The sequence below is a fragment of the Bison bison genome, unplaced genomic scaffold, assembly GCF_000754665.1.
Source record: "Bison bison bison isolate TAMUID 2011002044 unplaced genomic scaffold, Bison_UMD1.0 scf7180017864194, whole genome shotgun sequence".
NCBI lineage: Eukaryota > Metazoa > Chordata > Mammalia > Artiodactyla > Bovidae > Bison > Bison bison.
This window is the reverse complement of record NW_011494766.1, coordinates 694384-720691: the sequence shown is the minus strand read 5'-3', so window position 1 is coordinate 720691 and position 26308 is coordinate 694384. Positions and strand designations below refer to the sequence as shown.

Sequence of the window (26308 nt, the reverse complement as noted above, 5' to 3'; positions counted from 1 at the left end):
ATATCTACTCTTCCAACAAGGAAATGAACACACTTCCTGAAAATTATCCGGAACACCTTTCTCTTCTTTCCTTTCCTTTTCTTTCCTTTCTCCTCTCTATATCAAGCCCAGTCTTTATGTAGTGCTTTACTTTTGCCTCACAACATCTTTGGGAGATAGGAACTCTGTCGCTTTTCACACAGTAGAAACCAACGCAGAGATATTCAGTAGTGTGCTCAAGATATACAGCTAGAAAGTGATGGAACAGGATTTGAACTGAGGCTCCCTGGCTCCATAGCCCATGGCCTACACACCCACATGTAACACGTGACCTCCCACATGATCATCCCAAAGAAGCCGAGACTTTGAATCAGAGGAGTATGACGGTCAATGAAGTATCAAAAGTATAGAGTGGCTGGCTGGGAGCATTTATTGCTCTTAAAGGCAGTACAGATTCTTCCCAAATGATCTAGGCATGGTCATCTCTTTGCCAAAATGCTCGTGTACCACTGAGACATCCTCTATTCCTCAGTTAGGATAAAACAGTTTTCTAGAATTCTAGAAAGATTTTAGAACAAAGGCACAAGAATAGTTCTGCAGTTTGGTTTGGATTGAATCTTTACAGGAGACTTTGGTAGGTACCACATTTTATTCTATTTTACTTTAATATGAAATACAAGTGTATAAGCAGCTGTCCTTCTCCCTCAGACAAAACAATGGGCAGGACTCAGAAAAGGCTCAACCTGCAAACTCTCCAATTATCGCATTACTGCCTTCAAAGTTCAATGCTCATTTCCAGAACATACTTTCAAAGGCAATATCATTTTTAGAATTAAGAAAATATTATATTTATTTTAATAAGACAATGCTAATTAAATCTTTGCATGCTAATTAAGTAGGATCTCAATTTTGCAGTTTAATGGTAAACCTCTTGAAAGAATTCTCCTTTGGAAGCACTATGTTTAGAAGTACATATACCTCTCTATACTGAGAGGTTGAATGACAACCAGAATATTTCCATTTCTAATTGTCTTAGAAATGTTCCAAATGAATTAAATCCTTTGCCAAACAAAGAAACAAAAAATGAAGCAAAGGATGGGCATTTACCAATATACTTACCTATTGATCTTGGTTACTCTGGGTGCAGAGATGTAAATAAGAAGCAAAGGGAAATAACTTGTTAGCCCAAGAAAGATAGGAAGCATCTTTTCTAAAAAAATAAATTATTTTCTAACCTTGTAGACACTTCTCATTTTTACACCTAATGTTTGTTGTGGGGTTGTGTTGACTGAGTAGTAGTCATTATATCAGTCCATACTAACTAATAGCAGTTAGCTGTTATAATGCCACAGGCACTGCACTAAGCACTTTACATAAGCTATTTCATTTAGTGTTCACAACCCTATGAGGTAGGAAACATTAATTTATCTATTTTTATGGATTATGAAATGGAGACTCAGAAAAATGAAACAAGCTGGCAAAGATCAAGGAGCCAGCAGAGTGATGGAGGATCTGTGTGAATCCAGGCACCTGAGGCCAGAGCCCAAACCATGCTCCTCTACTGTCCCAGCCTGCCTGGGCAGAGCAAGTCCTTGGCAATGTTTTATCTGCCAAGGCTAAAATGAGCTTCACAGTAGAGACCCTGTTTCTGTCTTGTTCACGATGACACTGGCCTGGCATCTGCATAGAGGGCACTTACTAAATAACGAAAATATCTGAATCAATTAAAACGTGCTTTCCAAGTGCCCAAATATGACAATGATATTAAGCCAGCAATTTTCACAGTCCTACTGGGTCTCTTCTAATTTGGGCTGATACAAATCCTATGCTTTTATTTTCTTTTGATTTATTTTTTTGGCAGTGCTGGGTCTTCGCTGCTGTGTGCAGCCTTTCTCTAGCTGTGGCGAGTGGGGCTCCTCTCCATTGCAGTGCTCGAGCTTCTCATTGTGGTGGCTTCTCTTGCTGGGGAAGGAGCACGGGCTCTCGGTGCCTGGGCTCAGTAGTTGTGATGGATGGGCATGTGGGATCTTCCTGGACCAGGGATAGAACCCATGTTTCCTGCATTGTCAGGAGGATTCTTAACCACTAGACCACCAGGGCAGCCCAACCTTGTGCTTTTAAAAGTCATACTTTTATTTAAATTAAAAAAGAAGAATAAAAAGCTTTCCATTTAGCATATAAACTTCTCCCCATCCATCCTAATGCCTATGATTTAGGAAAATCCTGCTCTCTGATTGATCTTTTTTCCAGACTCTGATGAAATCTGGATTTAGTCTAAATGCAAAAGAGGTCTAATAAACTGATACCTAATTTAATTAGATTAATTTCATTACACAAAGGCTCATTGGGTGTTGACTATATCACAGGGCCAGAAAGACCAGACCCTGGGCTTAAATAATTTATAATCCTGTCGAGGAGAAGAAGACAAAATATACAAATGACTGTGTAAAATAAGATACATGTCAGAAGGAAGGAAGGAATGAAGAGATATATAGATCCTTGAGAAGGAGAGATGAGAGTTGCCAGCCTGTGACAGCTCCATGAGGAACATCCAGTCCAAACCTCTGATGACAGAAGTGTTCTGTGTTGGCTCTTCCCAACAGGGTAGTGACTGAGTACTTGAAATGTAGCTGGTATGACTGAGGAATGGAATTTAAAACTTTTATTTAAACTTATTTCAGTTGCACTTAAATAGCCGGATGTGGCCAGCAGCTACTATATTGGGCAGCAGAGCCCTAGATTTATAGACTTAGTTGTTTATTACCCAGAGTTCTCTTTAAGAATGCAGATTCTCATGCCTTAAGAAATTTTGATGAAGTTGGTCTGGGATAGGGTTTGGGTATATAAAGCTCCACAGGGTGCTCTAAAGCACACCAAGTTTAAAAATTCCAGCCTCAGGCTATCCTGGGCTCTGCCCTGTCAGCAAGCACAAGCTCAGAGTGTCTGGCAGGCATGTCAGCCAGATGACATCTTTACATGGTAACCGTAAAGATGTCGCTTGGCTTGGCTTTGCTCTAAGTCACTCTGTTTCTTTCCTTTACCAACTCATCCAAGTGTTTTGGAGGTGACCCAAGCTCCAAGCTAATATTTCACTGAAGTCCAAAGTTGTGTTTTATTCCTCTTGGTAGCTGCTGTGCCTAACACAGTGCCTGCCTATGAGTCTTCTATAAATGTTGACTGAAACAACCAAGATATATCACAAAATACATTTTCAACAATCTTCCACTTAAGGAGACTGCCACTCCAGAGGCCAAAGTCCACTTGAAACAGATGTATGGATGGATGGCAGACTGCAAAAAGCAAACACAAGAAAGCCAATGCACTCTTTAAAAGATTCATAATTTGACTACAGAAGGAAAGTTATGAAAAAAGAAATCTTTCGTCCAGAATCTCAGGATAAGGCAAGTAAGACTCCTGCCTTCAAATTAGGTATCAGAGTGCACCATTGTTCTCCTTACCATCTTTGAAAATAGCAGTTATCTGAGACCTTTCTGTATAGAAAATAATAGAAAATAACCTAAACAAAAAATGTCTAACCCTGTAACAAATGCCATCATTCTTTGTCTATTTCTTTATAAGGCTGAGTGTAAGAAACTTTCAGAAATTAAGAATTGCTGATGGCGTTTGCTACACAGTGCCTAGTAGAGTGCTCAGCATTGAGGGGGCACTCAACATTGGTTGTTGAATGAATAAGCTTTTAGGTGCTATTGTGCCTTAACTATTTTGTTTTTTAGGCACTTTAGCTGGACCTCATCAAAAACATTTGTCATTTCTGGATCACACCCTTGGGTCAGATAATAGAAGATACAGCAAATTCATATTATGGTAGAAAAGGTGGAAATTGTTTTTGAGAACTCAGGAAATTATATTTCCCACCTAAAAGAAAGGGGAGGGAAGACATGTCAACTGATAAGGCAACTCTTTAGAAGATAAGAGTAAACTCAGGCTTTGGAGCCAATAGATTGAATGAAAACCTGGTTCTACATACAGGAGCAGTGTGAGCATCCTTTCTTCATCGGGTTGTTAAAAGGCTCAAATGAACTGTCCTCCCTCAAAAAGGTATTTGTAAATCCTAATCCCAGGACCTCAGAAAGTGACCTTTTTTGGAAGTAGGGTTGTTGCAGATGTTAATTAGTTAAGATGGGGTCATACTTGTGCAGGGTGGGCCCCTAATCCAATGTAACTGATATCCTTATAAGAGAGAAGATGATGTGAACACAGGGACACGCAAGAATATTGTTGTTGTTTAGTCACTCAGTTGTGTCTGACTCTTTGCGACCCCATGGACTGCAGTACACCAGGCTCCCCGTCCTTCACCATCTCCCAAAGTTTGCTTAAATTCATGACTATTAAGTTGATGATGCTTTCTAACCATCTCATCCTCTGCTGCCCCCTTCTCCCTTTGCCTTCAATCTTTCCTAGCATCAAGGTTTTTTTCCAATGAGTCAGCTCTTTGCATCAGGTGGCCAAAGTATTAGTGTAAGCATCAGTCCTTCCAGTGAATATTCAGGGTTGATTTCCTTTAGGATTGACTGGTTTAATCTCTTTACAGTCCAAGGGACTCTCCAGAGGCTTCTCCAGTACCACAATTTGATAGCATCAATTCTTTGGCACTCAGCTTTCTTTATGGTTCAACTCAAATCCATACACGACTACTAGAAAAACCATAGCTATAGAGACCTTTGTCAGCAAAGTAATGTCTCTGCTTTTTGTCATAGCTTAACTTCCAAAGAGCAAGTGTCTTTTAATTTCGTGGATGCAGTCACCATCTGCAGTGATTTTGTAGCCCAAGAAAATAAAATCTATCACTGCTTCCACTTTTCCCCCTTCTATTTGTCATGACCATGATCTTAGTCTTTTTAATGTTGAGTTTTAAGCCAGATTTTTCACTCTCCTTTCACCTTCATCAAGAGGCTCTTTAATTCCTCTTTACTATCTGCCATTAGAGTGGTATCATCTGCATATCTGAGGTTGTTGATATTTCTCTTAGCAATATTGATTCCAACTTGTGCTTCATCCAGCCCAGCATTTCTTAGGATGTACTCTGCATATTAGTTAAATAAGCAAGGTGACAATACCGGGAGAATGCCTTTTGTCAATGAAGGCAGGGATTTGAGTCACACAGCTGAAAGGCAAGGAACACCCGTTTGCCAGCAAACCCCCAGATGCTAGGAAGGGGCCAAGGAAGGGTTCCTTTGCAGGTTTCAGAGGGAGCATGACACTGCTAACATCCTGGATACCTCAATTTCAGACTACTGACCTCCCAAACTGAAACAGTAGACTTCTGGTGTTTAAGCCACCCAAGCCTTGATATTTTATTATGACAGTCTTGAAAATAATACAGTATTCTTGCCTGGGAAATGCCATGAACAGAGGAGCCTGTTGGACCCGACTTAGTGACTAAACAATAAATATGTGTATTAGCTACTTTCCTAATTATTTTTCCATGAATCATTATTTTATTTAAGGTGCTGACTCTCTTTACCCTCCTTCTCCCCACTGCATACCTATGACACAGAAACTAATTATGAAAAAAGGTGGTTTTCTGCCATTGCCTGTACATCTTATGGATAGGGAAGTACTCATTCTTCAACGCTCTGGTAAACTTGATGATCTTTACAGCTTTTTCTCTAGGACTTAGCAAGCACGACTAATGGTTATTCATGAACTCTCAGCTCTATGCCAAAATAATTTTCCCCCCAGTGTTTTGAAAGTCATAAAGCAGATACAGTTTGAAGAATTCTTGAACCTATTGTCTTTCTAATCCCTTTTAAACCTGAGATTCTAAGACAGCAAAGGAAGCTGGACCAGGATTTTTTTTTTTTTTCCTGTTTACATCACTTGCAGGATCAAGAAAGTTTTTTTATTTTTTTCCTTTCTTTGTAAGAAATGAGCTATTTGCATAACTGGAATCATAAAGTAGCAATTTAACATTATTGAATTGAGAAACCGACAGAAGGCTAAACAGAACAAAACATGAACCAACAACTGGGCTATTTTTATTGCTCCTTTTTAGTATCAGCAAGTGCAGTGACATAAAAACTACCATGAAATCAATTAATTTTAGTCTTTTTACAAGTTATTTTAATTCTCCTCCCATAATATGTCTATATAAAATAATTGCTTTGTAATTACCGACATGATTAAATGTTAAATAAATGCAAAATTCTTAGTTTGGCAGCCTTTATATGTCCAGAAGGCTGTTTCATTATTTCTTTTTAAGAACTTCACAGTATATTGCTTAATATTTTCACTGCACACATAGATTTCACCATGCCATGTTAATAAATGTTGCATAAGGAGCCACCTGCTATAATGGCTCTTGATTATACTTTCAAAACTACAGATAGACCAATGAAAAAAATAGACTCATCATGGTTGGTTTTGAAAGTGGCAATATGTCGGCTGCTAATACCAACACTGTAGACTGCTGGATGCCAACCAAGTCAAGCAACTCCATTAGACTGTATCAGGTTTTCTTTTGCTTCCAGCCTGAATGAGAGTTTAGTCTATAATAACTTCTCATCTAAAAAATGGCAAACATTTTCACATCCACATCAGAATATTTTTTGCATTTTTCTTTGCTCAAAGAGAATTCTGTACCACCTTTTGTTATATTTTTATATCCAGTAGTAATCTTTATTAGCTAACAGACATTTTCACAAAAATTTTATTTAAAAAATGAAAACACCCAGTGTTGTTCTAAGGGGAGCTTGTACTTTTAGATCTCATCTTGAGGTATTTCTCTAAGGAATCTGACTGCTTAGAATTTGCCAACTAGAGGAGTAAGTGCTATTAAACTTTATACTGAGAAAATGTCAAAAACATATCCTTTTCACATTGAAATGTTCCTGTAAAATTTGGAGACTGATATACAGAGGTATACATATCTTCAGTGTAAAAGTTCCTGCTACTCAAGGTTAAAGATTGCAGTGTTTGGGTGAGTGACAGTATTTGCCCTTCAGTTTGATAGACCTTAAGCACACTGTATTTCTACAGACTGCAATATTTTTTAAAGAAGCAAAATAAAGCCATCTGTCCCCTAACTCTTAAAATAAATGTGGTTTCAAGTTCTTTCTCTAAAAAGGGTGCCTGTCCATTCCAATGTTCCCTCTGAAGGGTGGGGGTGGCAGTGGTTGTCTATGGAAGAGTGTCAAGATGGCCGAAGACCAGGGATGGGAGCAGGATACACAGCAAGAGGGCAGCACTGTGGAGAATGCTTTACCTACGTTCTCACAGCATGGGATGGAGGCAGATGTGATTATTCTCATTTTATAAATGAACTTTTAGGGCCCAGCGACTAAGTGACTTGCTAGAATTCCCACAGCTAACTGGTGAAAGAGCTGGTATTATACCCAAGTTTATTAACATTCTTTAAAAGAAAAAAAAAGACATCATTTTTAAAAGTACATTTCTTGTGATTTATTTTTAAATATGTATTTACTTATTTTGGCTGAACTGGTTCCTAGCTGTGGCTCGCGAGATCTTCATTGTGGCGTGCGGGCTTAGTAGTGGTAGCATGCGGACTCTCAATTTGTAGCTGCAGACTAAGTTGTAGCTTGCGTGCGGGCTCTAGTTCCCCAACCAGGGATCGAACCCAGGCCCGCTGCATTGGGAGCAAAGAGTCTTACCCACTGGACCACTGGGGAAGTCCCCCAGGTTTGTTACATTCTGAAGTCAGAACCCATTCTGTGAAGCCACTTGCCTTGGTGATCTTACTGGACCTCCAATAAGAAGTGTGAATGCACTGCAGCGAATTGCAGGTACGCAGAAGAAAACCAATGTATAAAGTAAAACCTTGGTTAACCAGAAGATTAAGCTCAGGGAATCTGCAAGTTTAAAGCGTTATTAGAGAGCTTTTAGTTTCCATCTTTAATACCCACTTTCTTGCCTTAGATAAGGGTAGTTGGTTTTTTGTTTTAAAGACTTTTTTTTCCTTCAAGGCCCTGATAATGAACTCATATTAAAGAACTGTTTTTAAAATATCTAGACCCCTGGTTATTAATTTCTTTTCTTCAAATTTCCCATTTTCTCCTAAAAAAGGACTCTGGAGGAAAAAATTTCTAGTTAATTAGGATTTCTGGTAATCAGGTTTTTACATTGTTTTGGTAAATTAAAATCAGGTGAAAGCTACCTCCTGAATTTGAAATAGCTTCTTCTTATAGATTCTCCTTAATGCCAATGTGTTTGCCTATGTTAGTATGCATTTGAAATTAATGGTCCAATACACAAAGTGCTCAGATCGTGGATGACCTGGGGGCCATAAATCCACCAGAACACATTAGTGGGACGGTCCCTTAATTACACAGTTTAGGCTTTACGTAATCAATGGTGCAAAGGAACAGCTGAGAACATAAAAATGCCAGCAGGCATTGTAAATCATAATGCATTCCATAATCTCCTCAATTCATGTGTCTTATTAAATTAAAAGTAAAAAGAATAGTTTTAGTTAAATAGCTATAATATATTGCCATCATAACCATTAAAATATAAAATAATTCAATGCTATTATAAGATAATCTTTATTACTTTAGGAGTTACTTTTTGAACTTTAGATATAGGGATGATATTTTTACTGAATCAAAATGAAAGTTATCTCTTAGAAAGGTTAACTAAATAAGAAGGTTCTTTTTTAATAAAATACATTTTAGAATAAAATGCAGTACAAGCTTATCTATCTAGGACTAATGTACACCTTACAAGCTTTCTTAGGGTTTTAAGTTTAAGAGTACACTATTTGTTCAACTGGTTATAACAGTGATGAAATAGATTAATGTTGGTTTATTATTACTTCACATTACATTTAAATGAGGATAATGAAGACATAATTTGAACACAAGACCAGAAAATGAGAATTACTTTCCTAGATAATTAGGCAATTTTAAATAGTAAGCTTCGGCAACTTGGGATAAAACATGGACAGGTAGCTTAATTTTGCCTCAGGACTTTTAAGTCTCAAAAATCTAACAAGCACCCATGTTCAGTTCAGTTCAGTTCAGTCGCTCAGTTGTGTCTGACTCTTTGCGACCCCATGAATTGCAGCACTCCAGACCTCCCTGTCCATCACCAACTCCCGGACTTCACTCAAACTCACATCCATCGAGTCGGTGATGCCATTCAGCCATCTCATCCTCTGTCATCCCCTTTTCCTCCTGCCCCCAACCCCTCCCAGCATCAGAGTTTTCCAATGAGTCAACTCTTCGCATGAAGTGGCCAAAGTACTGGAGTTTCAACTTTAGCATCATTCCTTCCAAAGAATACCCAGGACTGATCTCCTTTAGAACGGACTGGTTGGATCTCCTTGCAGTCCAAGGGACTCTCAAGAGTCTTCTCCAACGCCACAGTTCAAAAGCACCAATTCTTTGGCACTCAGCTTTCTTCACAGTCCAACTCTCACAGCCATACATGACCACTGGAAAAACCACAGCCTTGACTAGACAGACCTTTGTTGGCAAAGTAATGTCTCTGCTTTTGAATATGCTATCTAGGTTGGTCATAGCTTTCCTTCCAAGGAGTAAGCGTCTTTTAATTTCATGGCTGCAGTCACCATCTGCAGTGATTTTGGAGCCCAGAAAAATAGTCTGAAACTGTTTCCACTGTTTCCCCATATATTTGCCATGAAGTGATGGGACCAGATGCCATGGTCTTTGTTTTCTGAATGTTGAGCTTTAAGCCAACTTTTTCACTCTCCTCTTTCACTTTCATCAAGAGGCTCTTTAGTTCCTCTTCACTTTCTGCCATAAGGGTGGTGTCATCTGCATATCTGAAGTTATTGATATTTCTCCCGGCAATCTTGGTTCCAGCTGGTGCTTCCTCCAGCCCAGCATTTCCCATGATGTACTCTGCATATAAGTTAAATAAACAGGGTGACAATATACAGCCTTGATGAGCTCCTTTTCCTATTTGGAACCAGTCTGTTGTTCCATGTCCAGTTCTAACTTGCTTCCTGACCTGCATACAGATTTCTCAAGAGGCAGGTCAGGTGGTCTGGTATTCCCATCTCTTTCAGAATTTCCCACAGTTTATTGTGATCCACACAGTCAAAGGCTTTGGCATAGTCAATAAAGCAGAAATAGATGTTTTTCTGGAATTCTCTTGCTTTTTCAATGATCCAGCAGATGTTGGCAATTTGATCTCTGGTTCCTCTGCCTTTTCTAAAACCAGCTTGGACATCTGGAAGTTCACATATTGCTAAAGCCTGGCTTGGAGTACACCACAGAAATTGGCAAACCCTAGGAATCAGGATTATCTTATTGGAGAGATGTTAAACATTTACCAACACACTACTGGTGTTAAGGCACCAAAGTAGCAGAGTTGGAATAGGTACACGGAATCAGAACTACTTCAGTATGAATGAGATTCAACGTCTGCTAAGATAGCATGGTGACTACAGCCATGAAATTAAAAGATGCTTGCTCCTTGGAAGAAAAGCTATGACAAACCTAGATGGCATATTAAAAAGCAGAGACATCACTTTGCCAAAAAAGGTCCATACAAAGCTATGGTTTTTCCAATAGTCATGTACGGATGTGAGAATTGGACCATAAAGAAGGCTGAGTGCTGAAGAATTGATGCTTTCAAACTGTGGTGCTGGAGAAGACTCTTGAGAGTCCCTTGGACAGCAAGGAAATCAAACCAGTCAATCCTAAGAGAAATTGACCTTCAATATTCACTGGAAGGACTGATGCTGAAGCTGAAGCTTCAATACTTTAGCCACCTGATACAAAAAGTCAACTCATTGGAAAAGACCCTGATGCTAGGAAAGATTGAAGGCAGGAGGAGAAGGGGGTGAGAGAGGATGAGATGATTGGATGGCATCACTGACTCAATGAACATGAGTTTGAGCAAACTCTGGGAGACAGTGAAAGACAGGGAAGCCTGGAGAGCTGCAGTCCATGGGGTCACTAAGAGTCAGACATGACTTTGCGACTGAACAACAACAAGATAAGGGTGGAAAAATCAGGACAGAGAAGGAAGGATGGTACCTATCTATGGAGGGCTTTTAATGCTTCATTAAGAAGTATTCTCTCAATTTACTATCCTTGTCAGAGACCTAGCAGAAAACAGAAGGTACATTCAAAAGGGAGTGAATTAAAAAAAAAAAAATCCTAAAAGGGGACCATTTACAAGGCATGGACAAGGTTCAGTTAAACTCACAAAAGATGACCAAACAGCCCTGAGCTAGCTACTGCAAGAAGCAGAAGCCAACAAGAAACCAGACAGCAAGGGACCCACAGGGACAGTCCATACAATCCCATTCCCAGGTTACAAAGTGAAACGGAAAGGGTAGGGTGGATCCAGAGGGGTATAGAGAATATCCAGCACAGTCTCAGTATCAGTGAGGACAACTAAATGTCTTTGCAGGGAACTATGGGATTATTTCTATAAATTCAGAAAGACTGATTCTCTGGCTGTGTATGACAGGAGAGGGAACATGATGGATATGGGGAAACCCACCAAGAAGCACTTTGAATAAGCTAAATGAGAGGTAATGAGAACTGGAATTGGGGTCACAGTGATAGGAACAGAGTAGAAAGACCATATGTAGGAGGCATCAGAGGGCTATAAGTAGAGAGGTATCTATCAGATATTACATTGACTAGATGCGGAGAAAGGGGAGAAAATAGTTACAAGTAATACCAAAGTATTGAGCCTGGATGACTTTGAGATCCTGGCTGTGAAACAAGACAGGGCATGCAAGAGCTTATTTTGAAAGTGGGCTGAGTTTCCATTTGTGTGATTAGAAGGTGGGAAGAGAAAAAGGTTGGAGTACTTCTCCCTCTGGTCTTGTCACTGCTGGGCCAGTGTGTAGTGACTATGTTCCTCTGCAGAACACTATGGTATCCTCTCATACAGGCACAGCTCATTTTGGATCCAAATCATTGCCTCCTCTTGACCCTTCCATGATGCTGTAATTCTTTAGGGGTGAAAATATCCAGCAGATATTTTGAAAATATAGGACAGGAGTTTGCAAGTGAGGTTATGGTCAGAGAGAAACTTGAATGTTTTTTTCATAAAGGTCTAGTATAGAAGACTTGAAATCCCAAGAGGCATGGAGAGAAAAGTAGAATAATAACAAAAGGGTTCAGGGAAGCCAGAGATGTTCTGCCATAAAGCACAGTACAAATACAAAGGATAATGGCATCTCGCTGAAAAACACGGGACTCTTATCTCTATCATCTCCTTTGATAACTGTTTGGTGATAGTGTCTGAATTAAGTTATATGTCAATACAAAGATGGAGCTAAAACAAATTATTAGCAGGCAGCACTCTAACTCAGTATTGAAGTGATCTCTGTATTATGAACCATAACAATTGAGATCAGGCACAAAAGTATATCTCTCCATGGAGGACAAATCAATAACTACTAGGTTTTATGGTCATTAACACCCTAATGAAATTACTCACCATCTAAATATCTTAGAGGATCTTGCACATTCAACATCAGTCACCTCTTTCATGTTAACACCGGCCAGAGGTGGCCAAGTGCAACTTTTATAATGGAGACCATGAACAAGAATGATATTCTACACCTAAAACATTGGCATACCAAGCAAGAGGAGTTATTTAAATGATACTCCTAAACCAGTACTTAAAATTTTATAACTGTGGGCAACACAGTTGATATGTTGTTAGTTAGCCAGTGTTTTAATCAGAGGTTCATCTACAATAAAGGGACATGTATTACATCTACAGTAAAGGGGGAAAACAGGCAATGGAAAGCAGAAAATAAAAGAGGTATATTAGTTTACTGGGCTTCCCAGGTGGCTCAGTGGTAAAGAATCCACCTGCCAAGTAGGATATGCAGGTTCAATCTCTGGATTGGGAAGATCCCCTAGAGAATGAAATGGCAACCCACTCCAGTGTTCTTGCCTGGGAAATCCTGTGGACAGAGGAGCCTGGCAGGCTACAGTCCATAGCGTTGTGAAAGAGTTGGATGTGACCGAGCAACTAAAAGACAACACTATGGCCCACTCTCACATGCATTATATCTTTAACCAAGAGGTGGAGAAGTTAAGTAACATGCCCAGGACTACTCAGAAAGGAAGAGAGCCTTTCTTGCCCTGTGCCTTTTTGGCTCTTAGTCTGGGCATGTCAGTCCAAATATGCCAGGCACCGGCATGCCACTCAACTGTCCGTTCCTGCAGTTCATGTCTCCAGGAATTCAAGCCTTCTGCTGTCTTCTTCTTTCCATGACTAAACTCAACACATCCCATTCCTTCTGTACATAATGCTAACTCTTCCTTTGCAGAACTTCATAATAGCCCGCCTTGTCAACTCCAGTGTACTTTAGAGGAAGGGGTAAAGGAAGGTAAAACTAATTCCCCTCAAAATTTTGTTCTATATTAAGCCTCACTGGTCTTCTCTCTCATTTCTCAAACCCATCAAGCTTCTTCCAACCTCCAGGTCCTAGCTTACAAAGATCTCCCCTACACCCTTTTGCCTGGATGATTTTCACTTACCCTTGAAATTTTGGTTGAAATGTCACTTCTTCAGGGAAGTCTTCTCTTAGAAGCCTCCATGGCATGTTCTATTTTGGCCTCTTGAACTTCTCTTTCACTGGACTTGACAGAGCCATACTTTTACATTTCCTTGTGTGATAACTGGATTAATGCTTTTTCCCCATCAGCAGGCGAGCCCCACATGGGAAGGGACCGTATTTCATTTGTTCTGCTCACCACTATATCCCCAGATACGATGCATGTGAGAGTGGGCCATAGTGTTGTCATTTAGTTGCTCAGTTGCATCCAACTCTTTTGTGACCCTATGGATTATAGCCTGCAAGGCTCCTCAGTCCACACACAAAGATGGGCACCGAGACAGAGGTGATGCTGGTAGTGTCTGTCAAGTGACTGAAGTAAATGTCATGTTCTAAGCATTACAGCAAGAGCTTGCCCACGTATCCTCATAGCAACCCTGTGAGATCACATCATTCCTCTATTCCACAGATGAGAGAACTTGGGGCGGGGGCAGGGAGCAAATAAATTCAGTCTTTTAACCAAGATCACTCAGCTAGTATGGGATACAGTTGAAATTGACATCTGGACGCATCTCATCTAAGCCCTTTTTTCCGTTGTTATGGAATTTCCACAGATGATCACTTTATTATTTTGTCTTGTTTCTATTCATTCTATCTCCTCAATGAGTCTCAAAGCTTATTTGGGATGGAAATAGCACCTTGCATATTATTTTTGATCCCCCCCATCACCCTGCTAATAGCACTTGATATTCTACATGCATTTAATGAATACTTTTTGATTAATAGTACTTTCTTGGCATTAATAACATAAAAGCATCCCCAAATGAGTTCAGCTCTCTATAACACCCTGTCTAAAATAGTAATGTACTAACATGTGTGAGTATAATACAGGTTTAAGAGCTACTAATTTTTACCAAACTTTAGGAAATAATTTTTTAAAAATTATTTGAAAGAAACAGCACGGCAAAATGAAATGGACAAATGATAAGGAAATCCCTTTCCTCTTTCATTCGCTGAATATCTGTGTGTTTCCAAGTGGACTCTTCTGGGTGCTAGGGACGTGAGGCTGAGGAAGTCATAGTCTTTCCCTCAAGGAGCTGTTGAATGGAGGAGGTGGTATCACAGTGATGTAAATAAATAATCTTAAGATAATCTATGCTTGAAGAGAGGACAAGGAAATGTGGGGAAAGCAAAGACAATGTGACTAGCTCAGCCTGGATGGAAACCAGAGTTAAAAGCACCCGGTCCTAACTGGCTGTGAGATACTGGACACATTCTGTGGGTCAGGTTTTTTCCTTATCTTTAAACTGGGGATAACACCTATGTCCCAGAGTTGCTGTGCCCTCCTCTCAGCACACTTAGAAAAAGCTATTTGTTGGCAAGAGTAACCAGAGGTGACTAACTGGGTGGCACTGGCTGTCTGTCCCCAATGGCTAAGAGTAGCAGCATCTCCATTTACCTGTCAATACACCCACCTACCAGTTGGGAAGCTCTGATTAGAAGGATGAGACAGACAATAAAAGTTCTCTGTGTGTAATTATTATTTCCAGCCCTCATAGAATTCAAAGAAAATGAGGCACTTAATAGTATTCCAACCCTCTCCTTCATGTGTAAAGTAGAATCTGCTAGCTGAAACAAGGCAGAACAGTTTAAATCATAGCAGCTTTTTCCTATGTCACTCTACCAAGGGTCTCCTTAAGAGTCACCTGATTTGGCTAGACTGGTACTTCCTCTTGCTTTGTGATTGACCTGCTCCCAGGAGGACTTTTGGTTACATTGCATTGGATTTTAATCTGGTCCCAACCAGGAGTTTGCAGTTTAGTCAAGAAGCAAGACGGTAAATATTACAAAGACGGTGATTCAAAGAGTCGACAATGATAATGGTAGCAGCATGATTTATTATCTTAACAGTGGATCCTACAGAGTTAGAGCTGAAGCTTTTGGATCTGTTAATTGTAGAAGGTTTTGAATTCAGCTCCTCTTTGGGGGAATGATAGCTCTGAACTGTACCTTTTCTCTCTGGTTAGAAAATCTGTTTCTAGGAATCACAGCTTGGGGGTATTATAATATTTTCAAAGAAAGAAAAGGCAGAATGGATACAAAGCACAATCTAGAAACAAAAAAAGGCTCTAATGTATTCGTCTGTTTGCCAGTTCTTTCAAATTATTGTACATCCACTGATTCAAGATTTCTTGCATGTCTGGACAAATATAAGCTCTCTTGGGGTCCACCACAAAAGGGGACAATTGTGTGTACAATCAACTTCTCAAACATCCAGTCTGAATCTTCTTGTCTCTTAAAATACCTCCACTTGACTACAAAAGAGCATCCAGACACTACAGCACTCAGAATGCCGGGCTTCTATATAATAAGACCACTCTGACCCACTGCTGCTATTTACTATGTACTTACGTTGGTCCAAGAACTGTGCAGAAGGCTTTAGATGATGATCTCACTGAATGAGTCCAGTGATCCTGTAAGGCAGGCCTATTACTATCCCCATTTTACTGAAGAGGAGACTGAGGCTCACTGACTTCACGCCAGGTTACAGAGCCAGGATGCAGTTTGGGAACCAATTCTTCCCAACCCTAAGACCTGCCTGGTTATCCACTCTCTTAGCCCTGCCTTGGGTTATACATCCTGTAACACTATGACAGGGACTCACATGGTTTTTGATGCATCACTTGCACACCAGAAGGAACTCTTAAAGCAAAGCAGTTTTTAGAAGCAAAATCTATGCTATTGAAACTGTGTATTTTGTTTTTATCTTGAGGAGCTTGTCTGAGAAGCAGCAAAAATAAACACCTAGCCTTCCATGAAAAAAAAAAAAAGAAGCAAATCTCATGTAGTTTCTAATATGGATAGCAAACTCAATACTTTTCATAATATTCAGCAATCTACTTATCTCTGCAAATATCAAATAACTTTTTGTCACAACTAATCATTTTACTTCTTTTTTATGTGTACCATAAAGATGTTTTTCAACTTTTAGAAACCTTCTAAATTTAAACAGATGAAATAACTCAATATGCCATGTGATGGTAATGGTTAGGAGAATGCAGTCTTTAAGTATGCATTTTCATACACTTAAAATTACTTATCTTAAATACAATTTAGAAACATGCTGTTAATAATTGCAATATAATTTTAAAGGATAATTCAATGATGATTGGTTAAATTAAAACCTCATATTTTAAAATTTAAAGTAATAAATAAGTACATCATTTTATTTTACATAAACCCTTAATAATGGAATTAGAGAATTTTTAGAGCCAGATGGGCTATGAAAGCTAGTCTAGTCCAATCCTTTTGTTTTTCAGCTGCAATTAAAGAGAAAGAAACACTGCCAAGGACTTTTAAAGTGCAGTTTCAAAGTCAGACCCAAGTTCACATCCCTGCCCTGCCATTTACCAGCTCTAAGACTTCATTTGTCATCCAGAGCCAGTTCTTGAAAGTGCCCTGCTTAGAAAGCAGGACTGCTATAAAACTGAGAGTTCAAATAAAGGACTCTCTCCTCTAAAACATATATATTCTATTCATTCATTTGACATATCTATTGAGTACACACTAGTTTGTGGCCTTGGGCAAGTTACTTAATTGCTTTGTCCCTTAGTTTCCTGCGTTGTAAAGCAGGCATCTACATTACAGAGTAATTGCAAGGATTAAATGAATGAATGCAGGTAAGGCATGTGGGATGGTTCTGGGCACACTGGGAAGGCACAAGAATGTTGGACATGTTTCTTCTACTGCTTCTACATTTTATATTAGGTAACATGGCAGGCCCTGGGGATATAACTTGGGAGTCCTACATAATATTTTCTTCCTAAAAACTAAAGTATCTCACTTACATGGAGTGAATCTCTGATTCCATTGCTCTATCTTGAGGGTGAAATCATTTGGAAACTTCTTCAGTAGGTTTATTTGGACAGTGTTATCCTTCAATGCATGAAGAGAACACTGTTCCACCAGCATTTGCCCACGTACTTTCTGTTTTTCCTTTAGATGGCTTTGAAGAGACCCAAGGTTTCCACCTGGTCTCCCAGGTGAGAAATGATGGGTTTGTGAGTATGTGCAGAAGTTGGCTGGGATTCCAGAGACAGACTATCCCTGTAGGACACAGCAAAGCTAACTGGTCCTTTGGGAATTTAAACCTGACGTACAGTTCTCTCTGTGAAGAACCATAATTAGCTGGAAGAACAAGCGGAGAAATCCAGTTAATTGCCACTCCAGCATCTCCAGCGGTTCTATCATGGTTGGATAAGTTAATATAAATTCCATTAGTGTCTTGGAAACTCTCAGGTCATGGCTGAAGGCCTACATAACTCTCACTCATGATCTTGGAAATCACAGAATTACAAAGATGGGAAAACCCTGAACAGTCAGGCAGTTCCTCAGTCTTTCTTATCACAAGAAAATATTACACCATTCCAGAGAAGTGAGAAGTAGTTATATATTTAAAACCTTGAAAGAAGGCTCTCCCCAAAACTCATTTTTAATGTGCCAGTCTTTTGGTGGCTCAGACTGTAAAGAATCTGCCTGCAATGCAGGGCACCCGGGTTCAATCCCTGGGTTGGGAAGATCCCCTGAAGAAGGGAATGGCTACCCACTCCAGTATTCTTGCTTGGAGAATTCCAGGCTCCGGTCCATGGGGTCACAAAGAGTAGACCCAACTGAGCGACTCACACTTTCGTGTTCTTTTTGCTTTTATTAAAAGCAAATACAGAAACTTCTCGGTGTGAAATCTAATGTCATACCTGTTACATGTGGGTGTGCAAGTGTATGTATGTATACACTGGTCATTATTCTCAGAAAAGTTAAAATAATCCTGCCAAAGAAAAAAAGCAAAAGCAAAGGCAGAAAGCCACACTACTACTGCATCTCTTTTCCTAGGGAGAACAGCCTCAATTCTGTCCACATATTCTGGGTTATGTCATTTTCTTACCCTGGTATCACTCTTTTATGAACCTTTATTCCGAGCTTGTCACGGTATATTTTTAAGCTTTTAAGGTCAGCTTGAAATAAAATATTAGAAAAAGAAATATTAGTCCTTAGGTGTCTGGGAAACCCAGCTTAAGTTTCTCTGCATGATACATTATAATTAAAGCACCCCTTGCTCTCTTTGGTAACCCAAGAGCTAGAATGCTGAGTCACTGTCATATTATTACCTGTTCTGACTTCATGGTCCAGGAAGCCACTTCAGTGTGAATGGGAAAAGCACTGGGTCTGAAAGAGGCGGGGAGGCGGGTCTCACCCAGCTCTGTTGTTTCCTTAGATGTGTGACCTTAGACAAACTGAATGCATTACGAAGAAGAGCCTTGCAACCCTACTTCTTTTATAGGTAAACCTTAGAGAAATATTAAGTGACTTGTCCAAGGTCACACTGAGTCTTTCCATGGCTCTGGTTCATTAGTTATTAAAAAAAAAAGAGAGAGAGAGAGAAGGAATGATAATATCTGGTGTCTCAGAATGCTGCAGGTCAAATGAGATAGATATTTAAGGACTCTGCTGAATTATTCGCTTTGTCAGCCACGTCTCCTCTTTAAGCTCTTTAAGCAGCTTGTACAGCCCTATGTTTCTTGTCACTGACACTCATTCTGTTTCCAGCCTCCTCTCCTGATGACTCAAGACACTCTGAATTCTGAGTTCTACAAGGAATTAACAGCTCTGTCCCCAGTGTAGACTTCTTGAAAATTTAAGGCTTGTACCCTCTTTCAACCAACTGTCCAACTCATTCATGTTCAGTACGGTTAGGTCTAAAATTGTCTCCTGCTGAGTATTGGTATTCCAGGGGATAGCCTGTTCAGGGAATGAATCAGAATGTTTCTTAAAGCGTTTGCTGGCAGTCAAAATTTGGATGAAGGCTTCTACTTCTGTACAGATTCTGTAGCTCACACTTTTACCATCACAGAGTGCTTTATTGCACTTGCCAGTCTCCTTTCTGTCACCTGTTCTAGACTTAAACTCACCAGAGCAGGATTCCGCCACCTCAGGCTGACTGACATATGGAACAGGTACTGTTCTGCTATGGAGGGCCCGTCTGTTCATTTTAGGATATTTAACACCATCCCTGACTTCTAGCCAGTAGCAGCCCCATCCTCAGTTGTGACAATACCTGACAAAAGTGTCTTCAAATGTCCCTTGGGGGTGAAGGGGCAAAGTCACGCCCGGTTGAAAACTTCCATGCTAGATCTAGCCAAGTGTCTTTCATACTGGGCATTCAATAAATCCCCTAAGATTACGTGACTGATGGCAACAAAATGCGTATGATGATTTAGTGTACAAGCTGCAGAAAAATCAAGCTAATTTCTATTGGTTTTAGTGCCTGGCACACGTCTGGTGCTCAGTATATATTTACTGGGTGAACAAGTGTTCTATAATCCTAAGCAGCTCCCTGTATCCCAAGTAAAATTCCTTCCCTCAAAAGAATCCAAGTGAGGTGCTGGGAAATTGTCCTGTGGTGGAAGGGGTGGGGGGATTTTTAAAGAACAAAACAATCTCTTAAACTGTGGGATTAGGAACCAAGAAGATCACCTTCCTGTGTCCCCCAGACCTTAAGCTCTCTGTTTCATCATGACATACACGACAGAAATCACATTCTTTGCAGTGGAAATACTAGAAACATGTACTAGTGTGCCTGGATCCTTTAAAATACAACTTGGCTAGGGACGCTAAGCACCAGGAGGGATGCAGGACATCCAGAAGGTCACACATTCAGTCATTAGTGTCAGAGCTGGGAAATGAGCCTGCGCCTTCCTGACTCCCTGTCCAGTACTTGATTACAGTGATTATTATGGATGCAAATTAAGACTTATTACTATTGTGAAATAACAATGCAGGTTAATGATATTCTTTATTGCCATGCTAACATTTTTTTCTAGAGGGGAAAATTATAGGCATGAAACCAATTAAGCAAGCTTTCTTTCTTTGTAAAGCTTTCTTAGTTTTCCTAAATGAAGATTCTCTTTGTGCTTCCTACTTAATACTGAACGCTGACTTTTTTTTTTTTTTTTTGTCTCCTGGGCCTTCCTGAGATGGATGCTAATACTCGTGCTGTCCATTTTTCCCTATATGAATCAAAAATGACTATGCTAATACATTATCTCAAAGGGCAGTCATAAATAGGAGTAGCAAATATTTTGAAATGAATACTTAACAGACATCCTTCAGTAGAGGTTAAGCATTGTTGGAAATGCCTCCCTTAAAAATCTTTGTTAATCAAAGGCTTGCAGTTGCCTCTTTCTAGATCTCACTGTAGAATGACTGTCCTCCCATGAATGAAATGATGGCTCCAGAAACGGACAACAGATTAATCTATGTATTCCTCAAACTTTACACAGTCGTCCTTTACCCCCAGGTCTACATAGTATTTGCCACAAAAACCCTTCATGTAGAAGAATGTCATGTCACATGTATATTGTTAGTGTAACTATGGTGACCAAAAAATGCCACCAGTGTGTCTGTTTCACACACAAATGAGGGGGCAGCTGTGGAGTCCACATGTCTGCCAGTCGTATAATAGATATGAGCGAGGATGGCCTGGGTCAGAAAATTACCAGTCATTTATATTAATCAGAGCTTTCAAATAACATTTCAACCCCTGAGCGATGAGTGTAAATGGAAGGCAATAAGCCACTGTAAAAGCAGTTTTCACGCCTCAGTTTTTGAAACTAAATGTCATAAATAAAGTCAGCAGTATTTTTGGAGGGTACCCCCAAGTCAAAGTTGACAGACCTTCCGTAATGTATCAGTGCAAGTTTAAGGCAAGTTCCTTTGCATCTCAGGATGATTTTCAGTGTATTAAGTGTAAGGGTCCCATCCAAGTTAAATGTTTATGCTAGCTGTGGTACTGAGGGCACAACTCCTACAGACCTTTTAGCCATCTTACTTATTAGGGCAGTCAGTCCTTCCAGCCCTATCCACCTAACCTGCTCAGATACAAATGAGGAAACTGAGGGTTTGTGGGGTAAAGAAACTAATCTAAGATCACCTGGTTATGATTAGAAAGCTGAGTTACCAACCAGATAACTGATAAAACTGCTAATAACATTCTACTTTTGTTAGACCTTTTGAAAATATTCAAAAAGTAAAAAAAAATAATAATATATAAGCCTGCATATTGTTTCTTTAAAAAAAAACTCTGAACATAAAATGGAATAAATTTTATTTATTGAATAAAATGCTTAGCACTTCTGTTGGCATGGCATTGTTTAGTCTCTAAGTCATGTCTGACTCTTTTGCAACCCCATGGACTGTAGGCTGGACTATAGCCCGCCAGGTTCCTCTGTCCATGGGATTTCCCAGGCAGGGCTTAGCATTTCCTACTCCAGGGGATCTTCTAGACTCAGGAATTAAACCCACATCTCCTGCATTAGCAGGCGAGTTCTTTACCACTGAGCCACCAGGGAGGCCAAGGGTGTCCATAAAGTCTGAAAATATATACTATATGATTGTATCATATATTATAATTGTAATGCCAGTAAACAATTTATTATGCATATGTCTGTTTTGAGACTTGGATACTACATCCAGTGATGGATCCATAAAGTAGGCAAATGTGAGTGAAAGAAAGTCAGTCGTGTCCAAATTTTTGTGACCCCATGGACTATACAGTCTGTGGAATTCTCTAGGCGAGATTATTGGAGTGGGTAGCCGTTTCCTTTTCCAGGGCATCTTCCCAAGCCAGGGATTGAACCCAGGTCTCCCGCATTGCGGGCAGATTCTTTACCAGCTGAGCCATCAGGGAAGCCTAAGAATACTAGAGTGGGTAGCTTATCCCTTCTCCAGCAGATCTTCCTGACCCAGGAATTGAACCAGGATCTCCTGCATTGCAGGCAGATTCTTTACCAGCTGAGCTACAAGAGAAGCAAGTAGGCAAATAGTACTATGATAAAACAAGAAAATTTAAAAAGCAAATTTTATTTAAGACTTATAGAAGGAATGATTCCCTTGGTCACTAAAGTACTGAATTTTACATATAGGGTTTAACTTTGGTCTCTATTCTGCACTTTGAGCCAAAACAAGAGAGAATACATGTTTTTCAGACTTTATTTATATAATTATAATTTCATCCTGAATAAAATATTAATCAAAACTCTATTCATGAGTTAAAGATACTTCCATTGTTCCCAGAAACCAAAATATGATTATGATTCTGAAATAGAATTTGCTTTATCTCCAGATTGCCTTAACCCAAAATAGATGTTCTGCATAATAATTTTGAAAAGTTAAATACAATATTTGAGCAACCTTACATTAGTGCTCAAGTGAATCATTCAAAAAACTATTATTTAGTAGCTTAAAAATAAATTATAAGAAAGTATTATGAAAGTCTAGTAAAAAATGACATCCAGGTCCTACAATTTACCACATTTTACTTATGGTTTATGGTTTGTTTATGGTGGCATAAAAAGGTCTACCATTCTGATTATTTAAAATCACGCCCAACTGGCTTGGGAAGTAGCAGTATAATTCTGTAAAGGCAGATTTTCTTTAGTACCTACTGGGTTCATTCCCATGAGTATAACTGCTTTAGAATATGTACTAATTGTTCTAACAGTTCAGGTCAAAAAGCTAGCTTTAACAGGTTCGAACCAGAGAAAAATCAGTGGTTGTGTTTCTCCTGGCTTTTTGGGAATTACAGACACTGTGCAAAAGTACCTATGTTACTGTTTAGAACCAGAGTATGCAGTTGGATCTGGTCTAAGATTTTATTTAGCAGAGTGATACTTTCTAATAATAGGTACTTTATTACTTTTATTTACCAAGGAATAGGCCCTAATTTTCCCTTTCATTAGACTTGTGGAACAAAGATCTCACACAGCCAGGATAACAGCCAAAGAAATTCTCACAAAAGGTGAGACTTTGGTCATTTTAAAGTTACCACATTTGTTTCAAAAATATCTAGATGATAACTTTACAATAAAATGGCTTATTGCCTAGTTTAGAAATGCCAACTACATTTTATAGGTACCCTTCAAGTCCATAGTAAAGACAGAATCCCAAGTTTAAGTCACATAAGAGTTTATTATAATGATTTGTAACTTTCTGACTTCTAGATAGCTCAGAGACAGAAAAATGTAATCTTGGCTATAACCTTTTCTTACTTAAATTTGACTCAGTTCAGTTTTACCCTTCTGGGAAAGTACAGCGTTATGTGTTTAAAAAAAGTCACTGAACCAGCAAAAATAACTTAAGAAAACAGGTAAAATAGCAAACTAACATCTGTTACCCATCCCCTAAACCCCTCCCACCCCACTGAACTTCAAAACAATATTGTCTCTCTCTCTCTCTCTTTTTTTTAACTTGTATTTTAATGTCCTTTTCAGTGAATATATAGAATACAGGGGCAAATGCTTTTCAGTGAATAGGTTCTTCTTCCCTTCAACAGTGACTGAGGCTGAGAAAAGACGAGGCCACTGGTTGGCTTGTAAGTAGGTATGATCCCTGGGACTCATGTGCAGACCACACTGCCTGCCTTTTGTTCAGCAGTTGATCAGTGCCAGGAAGTCAGCAGTGCAGTGGTCTGCTAGCTACTCTTAGACAAGGCAGACATTTCTCTGTTTGGGGGTCCATTGCATGAGTGCCTCCCTATTCACTGTTCTGTCCTGTGGCCCTGAAGGCCCTCAGGTGACCAGGAGTGTGATGGTTTCATCTCCTGCACTTCTACAAGTTTGGTGCCTGTTACTGAATTGATTTTGACAGGACTATGAAGATCTTCTAGTGAGATCTTCCTGTCAGCCATCTACAATTCTCTTCAACTATATTGTATATCCCTGAGGATGGAGAGCCTATGCGAGCAGGAAGTGGGATTACTAAAAGGAAAAGAGAAGAAACTCTAAATAAAAGTTGAGGGGTCAATTCAGAAATTACTTCAAACCACCAGAAGTGGAATTAAGTTACCTTCTGCTTCATTTAACACTTTTCCTCACTAGCTCAGAACATCCAGCTTAAATATTGCAAAAAACACACAGCCAGGTAAAGATCAAGCAGTACTTGGAGCTTTCAGTACAATCACACTCAGAGATTTTGGCTCTTGAATAAAAGTGTCAGCAAGCCTTGGAATTCCCAAAGAGAAAAACTCACTGAGCCTTTATTCCATTTTCTTAAGGTCTATTGTTAACTAAAGACTCCTTGTCTTTTCAAATTCCTTCATGTGAATGGATGAGGCCAGACATCTGCCAGGATTTGCTCACATTTGCATGCAAATCAGAGACTTAGGGACACACATGGCCCCAGAGCCAACAACACCACTTTTTAACTGTAGACTTACACTGATCAAAGTACCTTCCTGAACTTTCCAGTCCTCTAGTGCTGGCTTTCAAAAATAATCGGCATATCCGAGTAGTGTTAATGCTTTTGAGGCCATGGTGGCAGAGCAAATTGCAAAACAAAACAATATACTGTGTTTCCCAAATATCCTACAGGCAAAAAGCTCTCAAGTCAGCAATACCTGTCCCCTCAATGAATTCTATTTTCTTTATTATCTGGGTCTGGGAATGAAGATGCTAATAGTGGTGTGCGATTTAGAGAAGGGTCTATTTTCTTCAACTCTTGGCCTGTGGGATTCGAGAGTTGAATGAATCCCTCAAAACCTTCACACCCCGGTAATTCATTAATTCAGTTCCAGGCGCTATGGTTACAGAGGTGAACTCAGCAGGCAAGGTCCCCATCTCTCTCCCGAAGGCGGTACTACCGCCCAATCTCCCAGTGCCAGTATCCAGGCCGGCTTCCTTACAACCATCCTGGGACGGGTTTTCCCACCAGTCCCGGGTGTGCCAAGCCCCTCCAGCTACTCGATCTTTCCACCCTAGCTGGGCCTACCAGGCTGGGGCTCCCCTCGGTGAAGGCAGTCACTGCCGGTCCCTGGGAAGTGCCGAGTCGGCGGCTACCCACACCCCTCTCCACGCAGCACAAAAGACACCCGCTGGCAAACTTTGCTCGTTATCCACCCCAGCCTAGCCGGGAACCAGCACCGGCTCCGTGCCTGGAGCGGACAGAATTTCCCAGACATTTCTGCATCCCTGGCAAACCTCCGGAGGCTGCCACCCTTTCTGCACTCAAAACGCGACGCAGGGTGAGGTCTTTCCCCACTTAGACCGCGCGACAGCTGAGTTGATTCTTTCGAATGCTTTCACTTCAGTACACTCAAGTGCTTTGTGAATTACGCCCCTTACCCTTTGGCCGAAAAGGCCACCGCCAAGACATCCTGTCTCTCTTCTCTTTCCACAGCTTGCCACCTTCTTTCCCGTTTTCTTAGCCCTCTTTCCAACTCCCCGGGCTCCCTCCGACTCCGGGCTGCATTCCTCAGTTCAGATTCCAGCAGCCCTCCTTCTTCCTGATCCATGGGCATCACCCTCCCCGCCTTCGGTCCCGGGAATCTAACGGGTTCGCCTCCTGTTACTGCCTTTTGCTCATTTCTGTTCGGCCTTCCTTCCGAATTACCGTTCTCCCCGACCCCAGTGATTTTCCCCCCCCGTAAGGAGGTTACTAGATTCCCGCTCCCCTGGATCCGTCATTTTCCCCAGCTTCATGAGCCGCGCCCCCTCGTACCTCTTAGGCCCGCGATCTTGTCCCACGGTTCCCCAGACCTTTCTCGGGCCCTCCAAGCCACCAAGTTTGCCTTGACTTCCCCTCGCTGCCGCCTACGTCTCCCGCCACTGCCCGGCTGAGCGAGCGCACTTACCCCGAGGCCCGGCTGGCAGGGGTGTCGGGGTGCGCACTGACCAGGCACCGGAGGCGGCAGCAGGAGGAAGACGAGAAGGAGGAGGACCGGCTGAGCGGCACCTCCCTCCAAACCCACAGGCACTGGCTCCTTAGGGGGCTCGCGGCAGAGCACCAAGACGCGAAGCG

The 26308-nt window shown here is 40.5% G+C and overlaps 1 protein-coding gene across 2 annotated transcripts in view; it reads right to left on the bottom strand.

Moving 5' to 3' along the window:
* LRRN1 (leucine rich repeat neuronal 1) overlaps positions 1–26302 on the bottom strand; it is a 43224-nt gene extending 16922 nt beyond the window's left edge. For both annotated transcript variants that reach the window (XR_825623.1, XM_010844125.1), the window contains exon 1: positions 26142–26302. The gene's annotated coding sequence lies outside the window, so the exon portion shown is untranslated. The remainder of the gene's footprint in view (positions 1–26141) is intronic.
* Between the last annotated feature and the right edge of the window lie 6 nt (positions 26303–26308).